This window comes from Manis pentadactyla, chromosome 3 (genome assembly GCF_030020395.1).
Source record: "Manis pentadactyla isolate mManPen7 chromosome 3, mManPen7.hap1, whole genome shotgun sequence".
Taxonomy (NCBI): domain Eukaryota; kingdom Metazoa; phylum Chordata; class Mammalia; order Pholidota; family Manidae; genus Manis; species Manis pentadactyla.
In genome coordinates, this window is record NC_080021.1 from 125,632,050 (window position 1) to 125,645,245 (window position 13,196).

At 39.4% G+C, this 13,196-nt stretch overlaps 1 protein-coding gene across 3 annotated transcripts in view; it reads left to right on the plus strand.

Moving 5' to 3' along the window:
* MFSD14B (major facilitator superfamily domain containing 14B) overlaps nucleotides 1-13,196 on the plus strand; it is a 105,479-nt gene that overhangs the window by 22,817 nt on the left and 69,466 nt on the right. The gene's annotated exons all lie outside the window — the stretch shown is intronic.

Consider the following 13,196-nt stretch of genomic DNA (forward strand, 5'->3'; position numbering starts at 1 on the left):
AGCAGTCAAAGGAAACCCAAAAGAGAATACACACACAAGAAAAAACACCTAACATGAAAAAAATGGAGAAGGAGGAATAGGAAGGGGGAAAAATAACCATCAGACTGTTTATAATAGCTCAGTAAGTGAGTTAAGTTAGACAGTAAGATACTAAAGAAGCTAACCTTGAGCCTTTGGTAACTATGAACCTAAAGCCTGCAATGTAAATAAGTACGTATCTTTCAATAATCACCCTAAATGTAAATGTACTGAATGCACCAATCAAAAGACACAGAGTAATAGAGTGGTTAAAGAAGCAAGACCCATCTATATGCTGCTTACAAGAGACTCACCTCATACCCAAAGACATGCACAGACTAAAAGTCAAGGGATGGAAAAAGATATTTCATGCAAACAACAAGGAGAAAAAAGCAGGTGTTGCAGTACTAGTATCAGACAAAATAGACTTCAAAACCAAGAAAGTCACAAGAGATAAAGAACGATATTATATAATGATAAAGGTGTCAATCCAACAAAAGGATATAACAATTATAAATATATATGCAACCAATACAGGAGCACCAACATATGTGAAACAAATACTAACAGAATTAAAGGAGGAAGTAGAATGCAATGCATTTATTTTAGGAGACTTCAACACACAACTAACTCCAAAGGACAGATCCACCAGACAGAAAATAAGTAAGGACACAGAGGCATTGAAAAACACACTAGAACAGATGGACCTAATAGGCATCTACAGAATTCTACACACAAAAGCATCAGGATACACATTCTTCTCAAGTGCACATGGAACATTCTCCAGAATAGACCACATACTAGGCCACAAAAAGAGCCTCAGTAAATTCAAAAAGATTGAAATTCTACCAACCAACTTCTCAGACCATAAAGGTATAAAACTAGAAATAAATTGTACAAAGAAAGCAAAAAGGCTCACAACACATGGAGGCTTAACAACATGCTCCAAAATAATCAATGGATCAACGATCAACTCAAAATAGAGATCAAGCAATATATGGAAACAAATGACAACAACACAAAGCCCTAACTTCTGTGGGACACAGCGAAAGCAGTCTTAAGAGGAAAGTATATAGCAATCCAGGCATATTTGAAGAAGGAAGAACAATCCCAAATGAAGAGTCTAATTTCACAATTATCTAAATTGGAAAAAGAAGAACAAATGAGGCCTAAAGTCAGCAGAAGGAGGAACATAGTAAAGATCAGAGAAGAAATAAATAAAATTGAGAAGAATAAAACAACAGAAAAAATCAATGAAACCAAGAGCTGGTTCTTTGAGACAATAAACAAAGTAGATAATCCCCTAGCCAGACTTATAAAAAGCGAAAGAACCAGAAATGAGAAAGGAAAAATCACAACAGACCCCACAGAAATACAAAAATCTTATTAGAGAATACTACAGAAAACTATATGCTAACAAGCTGGAAAACCTAAAAGAAATGGACAACTTCCTAGAAAAATACAAACTTTGAAGACAGACCAAGGAAGAAACAGAAAATCTAAACAGACCAATTACCAGCAAAGAAATTGAATCAGTAATCAAAAAACTACCCAAGAGCAAAACTCCCGGGCCAGATGGATTTACTGGGGAATTTTATCAGACATACAGAGAAGACATAATACCCATTCTCCTTAAAGTTTTCCAAAAAAATAGAAGAAGAGGGAATACTTCTAGACCCATTCTATGAAGCCAGCATCACCGTAATACCAAAACCTGGCAAAGACCCCCCCCAATAATGAAAATTTCACACCAATATCCCTGATGAACATAGATGCAAAAATGCTCAACAAAATATAAGCAAACTGAATTCAAAAATACATCAAAAGGAGGCGGAGCCAACATGGCGGCGTGAGTAGGACAGTGGGAATCTCCTCCCAAAAACATATATACTTTTGAAAATACAACAAACACAACTAGCCCTAAAAGAGAGACCAGAAGACGCAGGACAGTGGCCAGACTGCAGCTACACCAGCGAGAACCCAGCGACTGGTGAAAGGGGTAAGATACAAGCCCCGGCCCGGTGGGACCCGAGCGCCCCTCCCCCCAGCTCCCGGCGGGAGAAGAATAGGCAGAGCGGGAGGGAGACGGAGCCCAGGACTGCTGAACACCCAGCCCCAGCCATCCGGGCCAGAGCGCAGACACAGTACGTGCCCAGGGGGCCCTGGATACTGGGGGGACAGGGAGTAAGACCTCTGAGCGGGTGCCGAAGCTGATGCCCCTGTGACAAAGAAAAGCGGGGGCTTTTTGAAAGTCTTAAAGGGAAAGGGACTTAACAGCTTGACGGAAACAACCCAGGTCACAGTACAGCAGCTGGAAATTACAGGGAAAACCGGGTGCACTAACCCCCTGGGCAACAGCTCTGAGACCCCTCAAGGAGGCAAACAGTCAAGCAGCTCCCCCATCCATTACCCCACCGGGTGCTGCGAAAGCAGAGAAGCAGCCTGAGACAAATTCTGCCCACAGAAAGGGAAATTTCTCCCTTCCGGCCAGGCAAGACACAAAGACCCACTCTACACGCAATTACCCAACACAAGCCACTAGGGGTCGCAGTTGTCCCAGTAAAGAAAGGCCAGTAGCAAGTGAAAATTTTGGCCTTCCCAGCTGACAGTCAATAGCACCTGTCAACATGAAAAGGCAAAAAAATATGATCCAGACAAGACTAACCCAGACAGCTTCAGCATCTGCTACATCTTCCCTTGAGAAGGAACCTGGGGAGATAGATTTAGCCAGTCTTCCCAAAAAAGGATTCAAAACAAAAGCCATAACCATGCTGATGGACTTGCAGAGAAATATGCAAGAACTAAGGAAGGAGAATACAGAAATAAAACAAGCTCTGGAAGTACTTCAAAACAGAATGGACGAGATGCAAGAGACCATTAATGGACTAGAAAACAGAGAACAGGAACACAGAGAAGGTGATGCAGAGAGAGATAAAAGGATCTCCAGGAATGAAAGAATTTTAAGAGAGCTGAGTGACCAATCAAAAAGGAATAATATACGCATTATAGGAATACCAGAAGGAGAAGAGACAGAAAAAGGGATAGAAAGTGTCTTTGAAGAAATAATTGCCAAAAACTTCCCCAAACTAGGGAAGAAATGGCCTCTCAGACCACAGAGGTACACAGAACTCCCATGACAAGGGATCCAAGGAGGGCAACACCAAGACACATAATAATTAAAATGGCAAAGATCAAAGACAAGGACAAAGTATTACAAGCAGCCAGAGAGAAAAAAAAGGTTACCTTCAAAGGAAAACCCATCAGGCTATCATCAGACTTCTCAACAGAAACCCTACAGGCCAGAAGAGAATGGCATGATATACTTAATGCAATGAAACAGAAGGGCCTCGAACCAAGACTACTATATCCAGCACGAATATCATTTAAATATGAAGGAGGGATTAAACAATTCCCAGACAAGCAAAAGTTGAGGGAATTTGCCTCCCACAAATCACCTCTACAGGGCATCCTACAGGGACCGCTCTAGATGGAAGCACTCCTAAAAAGAGCACACAACAAAACACCCAACATATGAAGGGAGGAGGAGGAATAAGAAGGGAGAGAAATAAAGAATCATCAGACTGTGTTTATAATAGCTCAACAAGCGAGTTAAGTTAGACAGTAAGATAGTAAAGAAGCTAACCCTAAACCTTTGGTAACCACAAACTTAAAGCCTGCAATGGCAATAAATTTATACCTTTCAATAATCACCCTAAATGTAAATGGACTGAATGCACCAATCAAAAGACACAGAGTAATAGAATGGATAAAAAAGCAAGATCCATCCATATGCTGCTTACAAGAGACTCACCTCAAACCCAAAGACGCGCACAGACTTAAAGTCAAGGGATGGAAAAAGATATTTCAAGCAAACAACAGAGAGAAGAAAGCAGGTGTTGCAATTCTGGTATCAGACAAAACAGACTTCAAAATAAAGAAAGTAACAAAAGACAAAGAAGGACATTACATAATGATAAAGGGCTCAGTCCATCAAGAGGATATAACCATTATAAATATATATGCACCCAGTACAGGAGCAGCAACATACCTGAAACAAATATTAATAGAACTAAAGGAAGAAATAGAATGCAATGCATTCATTCTAGGAGACTTCAACACACCACTCACTCCAAAGAACAGATCCACCAGACAGAAAATAAGTAAGGACACAGAGGCACTGAAAAACACATTAGAACAGATGGACCTAATAGACATCTACAGAACTCTACATCCAAAAGCAACAGGATACACATTCTTCTCGAGTGCACATGGAACATTCTCCAGAATACACCACATACTAGGACACAAAAAGAGCCTCAGTAAATTCCAAAAGATTGAAACCCTACCAACCAACTTTTCAGACCACAAAGGCATTAAACTAGAAATAAACTGTTCAAAGAAAGCAAAAAGGCTCGCAAACACATGGAGGCTAAACAACACGCTCCTAAATAATCAGTGGATTAATGACCAAATCAAAATGGAGATCCAGCAATATATGGAAACAAATGACAACAACAACACTAAGCGCCAACTTCTGTGGGACGCAGCAAAAGCAGTCTTAAGAGGAAAGTATATAGCAATCCAAGCATATTTAAAAAAGGAAGAGCAATCCCAAATGAACGGTCTAATGTCACAACTATCGAAATTGGAAAAAGAAGAACAAATGAGGCCTAAGGTCAGCAGAAGGAGGGACATAATAAAGATCAGAGAAGAAATAAATAAAATTGAGAAGAATAAAACAATAGCAAAAATCAATGAAACCAAGAGCTGGTTCTTCGAGAAAATAAACAAAATAGATAAGCCTCTAGCCAGACTTATTAAGAGGAAAAGAGAGTCAACACAAATCAACAGTATCCGAAATGAGAAAGGAAAAATCACGACGGACCCCGCAGAAATACAAAGAATTATTAGAGACTACTATGAAAACCTATATGCTAACAAGCTGGAAAACCTAGGAGAAATGGACAACTTCCTAGAAAAATACAACCTTCCAAGACTGACCCAAAAAGAAACAGAAAATCTAAACAGACCAATTACCAGCAACGAAATTGAAGCGGTAATAAAAAAACTACCAAAGAACAAAACCCACGGGCCAGATGGATTTACCTCGGAATTTTATCAGACATACAGGGAAGACATAATACCCATTCTCCTTAAAGTTTTCCAAGAAATAGAAGAGGAGGGGATACTCCCAAACTCATTCTATGAAGCTAACATCACCCTAATACCAAAACCAGGCAAAGACACCACCAAAAAAGAAAACTACAGACCAATATCCCTGATGAACGTAGACGCAAAAATACTCAACAAAATATTAGCAAACCGAATTCAAAAATACATCAAAACCATCGTACACCATGACCAAGTGGGATTCATCCCAGGGATGCAAGGATGGCACAACATTCGAAAGTCCATCAATATCATCCACCACATCAACAAAAAGAAAGACAAAAACCACATGATCATCTCCATAGATGCTGAAAAAGCATTTGACAAAGTTCAACATCCATTCATGTTAAAAACTCTCAGCAAAATGGGAATAGAGTGCAAGTACCTCAACACAATAAAGGCCATCTATGAAAAACCCACAGCCAACATTATATTGAATAGCGAGAAGCTGAAAGCATTTCCGCTGAGATCGGGAACTAGACAGGGATGCCCACTCTCCCCACTGTTATTTAACATAGTACTGGAGGTCCTAGCCACGGCAATCAGACAAAACAAAAAAATACAAGGAATCCAGATTGGCAAACAAGAAGTCAAACTGTCACTATTTGCAGATGACATGATACTGTACATAAAAAACCCTAAAGACTCCACCCCAGAACTACTAGAACTGATATCAGAATACAGCAAAGTTGCAGGATACAAAATGAACACAGAAATCTGTGGCTTTCCTATATACTAACAATGAACCAACAGAAAGAGAAATCAGGAAAACAACTCCATTCACAATTGCATCAAGAAAAATAAAATACCTAGGAATAAACCTAACCAAAGAAGTGAAAGACTTATATTCTGAAAACTACAAGTCACTCTTAAAAGAAATTAAAGGGGACACTAACAGATGGAAACGCATCCCATGCTCATGGCTAGGAAGAATTAATATCGTCAAAATGGCCATCCTGCCCAAAGCAATATACAGATTTGATGCAATCCCTATGAAACTACCAGCAACATTATTCAATGAACTGGAACAAATAATTCAAAAATTCGTATGGAACCACCAAAGACCCCGAATAGCCAAAGCAATCCTGAGAAAGAAGAATAAAGTAGGGGGGATCTCACTCCCCAACTTCAAGCTCTATTATAAAGCCATAGTAATCAAGACAATTTGGTACTGGCACAAGAACAGAGCCACAGACCAATGGAACAGACTAGACAATCCAGACATATATGGTCAATTAATATTTGATAAAGGAGCCATGGACATACAATGGCGAAATGACAGTCTCTTCAACAGATGTTGCTGGCAAAACTGGACAGCTACATGTTGGAGAATGAAACTGGACCATTGTCTAACCCCATATACAAAAGTAAACTCAAAATGGATCAAAGACCTGAATGTAAGTCACGAAACCATTAAACTCTTGGAAGAAAACATAGGCACAAACCTCTTAGACATAAACATGAGTGACCTCTTCTTGAACATATCTCCCCGAGCAAGGAAAACAACAGCAAAAATGAACAAGTGGGACTATATTAAGCTGAAAAGCTTCTGTAGAGCAAATGAAACCATCAATAGAACAAAAAGGATCCCTACAGTATGGGAGAATATATTTGAAAATGACACATCCGATAAAGGCTTGACGTCCAGAATATATAAAGAGCTCACACGCCTCAACAAACAAAAAACAAATAACCCAATTAAAAAATGGGCAAAGGAACTGAACAGACGGTTCTCCAAAAAAGAAATACAGATGGCCAACAGACACATGAAAAGATGCTCCACATCGCTAATTATCAGAGAAATGCAAATTAAAACTACAATGAGGTATCACCTCACACCAGTAAGGATGGCTGCCATCCAAAAGACAAACAACAACAAATGTTGGCGAGGCTGTGGAGAAAGGGGAACCCTCCTACACTGCTGGTGGGAATGTAAACTTGTTCAACCATTGTGGAAAGCACTATGGAGGTACATCAAAATGCTCAAAACAGACATACCATTTGACCCAGGAATTGCACTCCTAGGAATTTACCCTAAGAATGCAGCAATCAAGTATGAGAAAGACCAATGTACCCCTATGTTTATCGCAGCACTATTTACAATAGCCAAGAATTGGAAGCAACCTAAATGTCCATCGATAGATGAATGGATAAAGAAGATGTGGTACATATACACAATGGAATACTACTCAGCCATAAGAAAAGGGCAAATCCAACCATTTGCAGCAACATGGATGGAGCTGGAGGGTATTATGCTCAGTGAAACAAGCCAAGCAGAGAAAGAGAAATACCAAATGATTTCACTCATCTGTGGAATATAAGAACAAAGGAAAAACTGAAGGAACAAAACAGCAGCAGAATCACAGAACTCAAGAATGGACTAACAGGTACCAAAGGGAAAGGGACTGGGGAGGATGGGTGGGTAGGGAGGGATAAGGGGGGGCAGAAAAAGAGGGGTATTAAGATTAGCATCCATAGCGGGGTGGGAGAAAGGGGAGGGCTGTACAACACAGAGAAGACAAGTAGTGATTCTACAACAGGTTGCTACGCTGATGGACAGTGACTGTAAAAGGAGTATATAGGGGGGACCTGGTATAGGGGAGAGCCTAGTAAACAAAGTATTCGTCATGTAAGAGTAGATTAATGATTTAAAAAAAAAAAAAAAGTTCCTATGTGGTGACCTCTAATGAGTTCTACACAATGATATAAAGGGCATATAAAAGTGTAGGCAAAGGGTCTGTTTGTGTTTATACAGAGGATCAAAGCCTAATTGGGCTACCCCGAAAATGAACTAAGATACGATATGAAAAAGAACTTCCAACATCAGCACTCTCGGGAAGACTCATGACAGAAGATGATCAGCAAAAAAAAAAAAACTCCAACAAAGATCCACGCACTGTCACAGGTGTAGATGCACTCATCCCACCAGTTCCTGGACTTGCCATGGGAATGATGAAGGAGATATCTAAGCTGGCCTGTGCATACAGTAAAACAAAAATTGGACTGGATCTATACTGTTGGAACTCAACCAAGAATTAGGAGAAGTGCAAATTGTAGCACTCCAAAATCTTACAACCACAGACTATTTATCGTTAAAAGAACATGTGGGATATGAACAGTCCCCAGGAATCGGTTGTTCTAGTTTATCTGAATTCTCTCAGACTGTTTAAGTTCGGTCGGACAATATCCACCATATCATAGATAAGTTTTCACAAATGCCTAAGGTGCCTAACTGGTTTTCTTGGTTTCACTGGAGATGGCTGGTAATTACAGGTATGCTTTGGTTAGGTAACTATATTCCTATTATGTTAATGTGTGTGCACAATTTAATTAGTAGTTTAAAACCTATCCATGCTGAAGTTACTCTACAAGAAGATATGTCAAAGAAATAATCAATCTTCCCAGGTTTTCTTCTGCCTGCTACTTCTATAGCTTTTCTTCTTCCTACCTAATCACAACCTTTAAATAGAACTCGTGCCACATGTCGAATTTACCGAGTATCATAATTCTTCCAAGTGGTAAAGACACCTCAAGACAAATGCTGGACATAGAAGCCACAGGGCATAAATATGCAAAGAAGTAAAAAGCTAACCTTTTCAAACAATAAGGCTTCTCTCTGGCTTAGCAACTAAACATTTCCCTGTATGGCCCCGGAAGATGACTGGTTAGCCAGAGACGGGTAAGATTCCTCAAGGGAGGAACAACCTAAGACAGGCACAGTCGCAGGGGGCCATCTGGTGAGAAAATGGGGAGCAGCAGAGGTGAGGCTTAGAACCTCCCCCCTCATGTTCTGAGAGAAATCTTCTGCATACATGGATGTTTATTGCCCTCGTCTAGCTCGGATTAACACATAGTCTACAGGCACACACCTGATCATCTACATTTGCTCTCTTACAACACTAAACTCTGTTTTCTACCTTTATCTCGTATCTACCTACCACTTCAGCATTTTATTAAAAATAATAATAATAGAGAAATGTGGTATCCACATATAAATCAAGTTTAAAAATCAAATGAATATTCATATTTGAACTGACTGTGTATAGTTCATAATGCATGAACAAAACCGAAAGCTTCTGTGATGACTGCCCTTGCACTGTTCACCATGTAACTTACTCACTATGTAAGAATTTGTACTCCATGTAAGAATTTGTTCGTTATGCATCAGAAGATTGGAGACTGACGAAAATTAGGCTTGGGGTGGATTAATGATTGTGCATTGAGTATTGACCCCCCTATACAGAAATTTATTGTGGTTAACAACTATTTGATCAATAAATATGAGAGATGCCCTCACAAAATATATATATATAAACACACTTCCAATTGTAAAATAAATAAGTAACCGGGATGTAATGTATAGCATAAGGAATATAGTCAAAATATTGTAACAACTTGGTATGGTGATACCTGGTACCTAGAATTATCATGTATATAAATGTTGAATCACTGTGTTGCACACCTGAAACTAATGTAATGCAATACTGTTGTCAACTACCCTTCAATAAAAAAAAAAAAAAAGAAAGAAAACAGGTCGGGAGAAAAAAAAAAATACATCAAAAGGATCATACACCATGACCAAGTGGGATTCATCTCAGGGATGCAAGGATGGTACAATATTCGAAAATCCACCAACATCATCCACCACATCAACAAAAAGAAGGACAAAAATCACGTGATCATCTCCATAGATGCTGAAAAAGCATTCGACAAAATTCAACATCCATTCATGGTTAAAAACTCTCAGCAAAATGGGTATACAGGGCAAGTACCTCAGCATAATAAAGGTCATACATGACAAACCCACAGCCAACATCATACTGAACAGCGAGAAGCTGAAAGCTTTTCCTCTGAGATCGGGAACAAGACAGGGATGCCCAGTCTCCCCACTGTTATTCAACATGGTCCTAGCCATGGCAATTAGACAAAACAAAGAAATACAAGGAGTCCAGGTCGGTAAACAAGAAGTCAAACTGTCACTATTTGCAGATGACATGATACTGTACATAAACTAACCTAAAGACTCCACTCCCAAACTACTACAACTGATACTGGAATACAGCAAAGTTGCAGGATATAAAATTAATACACAGAAATCTGAGGCTTTCCTATACACTAACAATGAACTCATAGAGACGCCAGGAAAACAATTGCATTCACAACTGCACCAAAAAGAATAAAATACTTAGGAATAAACATAACCAAGGAAGTGAAAGACCCATTCCCCGAAAACTACAAGACATTCTTAAGAGAAATTAAAGAGGACAATAACAAATGGAAACTCATCCCATGCTGTTGGCTAGGAAGAATTAATATCATCAAAATGGCCATTCTGCCCAAACCAAAATCTACAGATTCAATGCAATCCCTATCAAATTACCAACGGCATTCCTCAACGAACTGGAACAAATAGTTCTAAAATTCATATGGAACCACCAAGACCCCGAATAGCCAAAGCAACCCTGAGACGGAAGAATAAAGTGGGAGGGATCTCGCTCCCCAACTTCAAGCTCTACTACAAAGCCACAGTAATCAAGACAATTTGGTACTGGCATAAAAACAGACGCACAGACCAGTAGAACAGAATAGAAACTCCAGACATTAACCCAGCATACATGGTCATTTAATATATGATAAAGGAGCCATGGACATACAATGGGGAAATGATAGCCTCTTCAACAATTGGTGTTGGCAAAACTGGACAGCTACATGTAGAACAATGAAACTGGATCATTTTCTAACCCCATACACAAACGTGAACTTGAAATGGATCAAAGACCTGAATGTAAGTCATGAAAGCATAAAACTCTTAGAAAAAACCATAGGCAAAAATCTCTTGGACATAAACATGAGTGACGTCTTCATGAACATATCTCCCGGGCAAGGGAAACAAAAGCAAAAATGAACAAGTGGGACTATATCAAGCTGAAAAGCTTCTGTACAGCAAAGGACAACATCAATAGAACAAAAAGGCATACTGCAGCATGAGAGAATATATTTGTACATGACAGATCTGATAAAGGGTTGACATCCAAAATATATAGAGAGCTCATGCACCTCAACAAACAAAAAGCAAATAATCCAATTAAAAATGGGCAGAGGAGCTGAACAGACAGTTCTCCAAAGAAGAAATTCAGATGGCCAACAGACACATGAAAAGATGCTCCACATTGCTAGTCATCAGAGAAATGCAAATTAAAACCACAATGAGATATCACCTCACACCAGTAAGGATCACCACCATCCAAAAGACAAACAACAACAAATGTTGGCAAGGTTGTGGAGAAAGGGGAACCCTCCTACACTGCTGGTGGAAATGTAAATTAGTTCAGGCATTGTGGAAAGCAGTGTGGAGGTTCCTCAAAAAACTCCAAATGGAAATACCATTTGACCCAGGAATCCCACTTCTAGGAATTTACCCTAAGAATGCAGCAGCCCAATTTGAAAAAGACAGATGCACCCCTATGTTTATCACAGCACTAGCCAAGAAATGGAAGCAACCTAAGTGTCCATCAGTAGATTAATGGATAAAGAAGAGGTGGTACATATACACAATGGAATATTATTCAGCCATAAGAAAAAAACAAATCGTACCATTTGCATGAACATAGATGGAGCTAGAGGGTCTTATGCTCATTGAAATAAGCCAGCCGGAGAAAGACAAGTACCAAATGATTTCATTCACCTGTGGGGTATAAGAACAAAGGAAAAACTGAAGGAACAAAACAGCAGCAGAATCACAAAACCCAAGAATGGACTAACAGTTACCAAAGGGAAAGGGACTGGGGAGGATGGGTGGGAAGGGAGGTTGCAGGGGTGGAGAGAAGAAAGGAGGCCTTACGATTAGCATGTATAATGTGTGGGGGGGGCACGGGGAGGGATGTGCAACACAGAGAAGACAAGTAGTGATTTTACAGCATCTTACTACGCTTATGGACAGTGACTAATGGGGTATGAGTTTTGCTGTTTAAAAGACAAGAGAAATGAAGTTTAGTCTGACAAGAGGTCCTTTTTCCATCTCACACGCTCTTTTTTAGTGCATGGGTTGTGCGAGAAGGCTGTTTGGGATGCATCACTGAACAAACAAAAGTCCTTTCCTTCATGGCGTTTATATTCCCATTCCAGGGGAGGCAGACAGTAAACAAAAATGAATTTTAAAGTCTCTTAGAAATCCCCTTGAAAATAATAGAGCATAGCAAGGGCATAAGGAGTGTTGGGCCTTATTGGATATGAAAGACAAGTGGCTTAGTGCCATAGGCACTGAAGGCAGAGCAGGGATATACTTTAGGTTTACATGGGTCTCGGTGCTGTGTGGTAGATGAAGGAGCAATGAAGGAGAGCTGCTCTGTATCTGGGCTGGAGGTGGTAGAGGATTGGGAGTGAGGGTAGAGTGGTAAGCCAGAGAGGATTCCAGAATGGCAGCAGTTTTTGGCAGAAAGTTTAGTCAGTCACAGGCAAAGGCTGAATAGTTGCCACCATTTCCATTCACTGTGCTGGCAAAGGAGTAGTGAAGACTGGTGCTTTTTAAGGTTGGGTTACATCAGAGGCCTTTGGGTATTTTTTTTTGAGTTGGATGCTTAAATGGTTTTGTTCTTTTAAACTTTGTAAAATGCTTTGCACATGTTTTGCACATGACTTATTTAATGGCATTTAAAACTGCTTATTATCAGAAATTGCAAAATTTTTTTAACTTAGAAGTTTGGATTTTTTAATAACAATTCTTGATTCCTTTGAAAAATTTCAAAACTGCAAAAAAAAATGTAAAGTATAATGAACAGTCATATTCATCTAAATTCAGCAATTAACATTTTGTAACATTTACTTTAGAAAGAATATATGTACCAATTTTTGCAAACCATTTCACATTAAGTTGCAGACATCAAAATCAAGAACATCCAAGAAATTTAACATTTTTGCCATGTGATTGTATTTCTGTAAATATAGCCCATATTCACATTTTTCCCCTTTCATCCAGGATCCAGTCCAATCCCCAACTGTTTGCATGACTC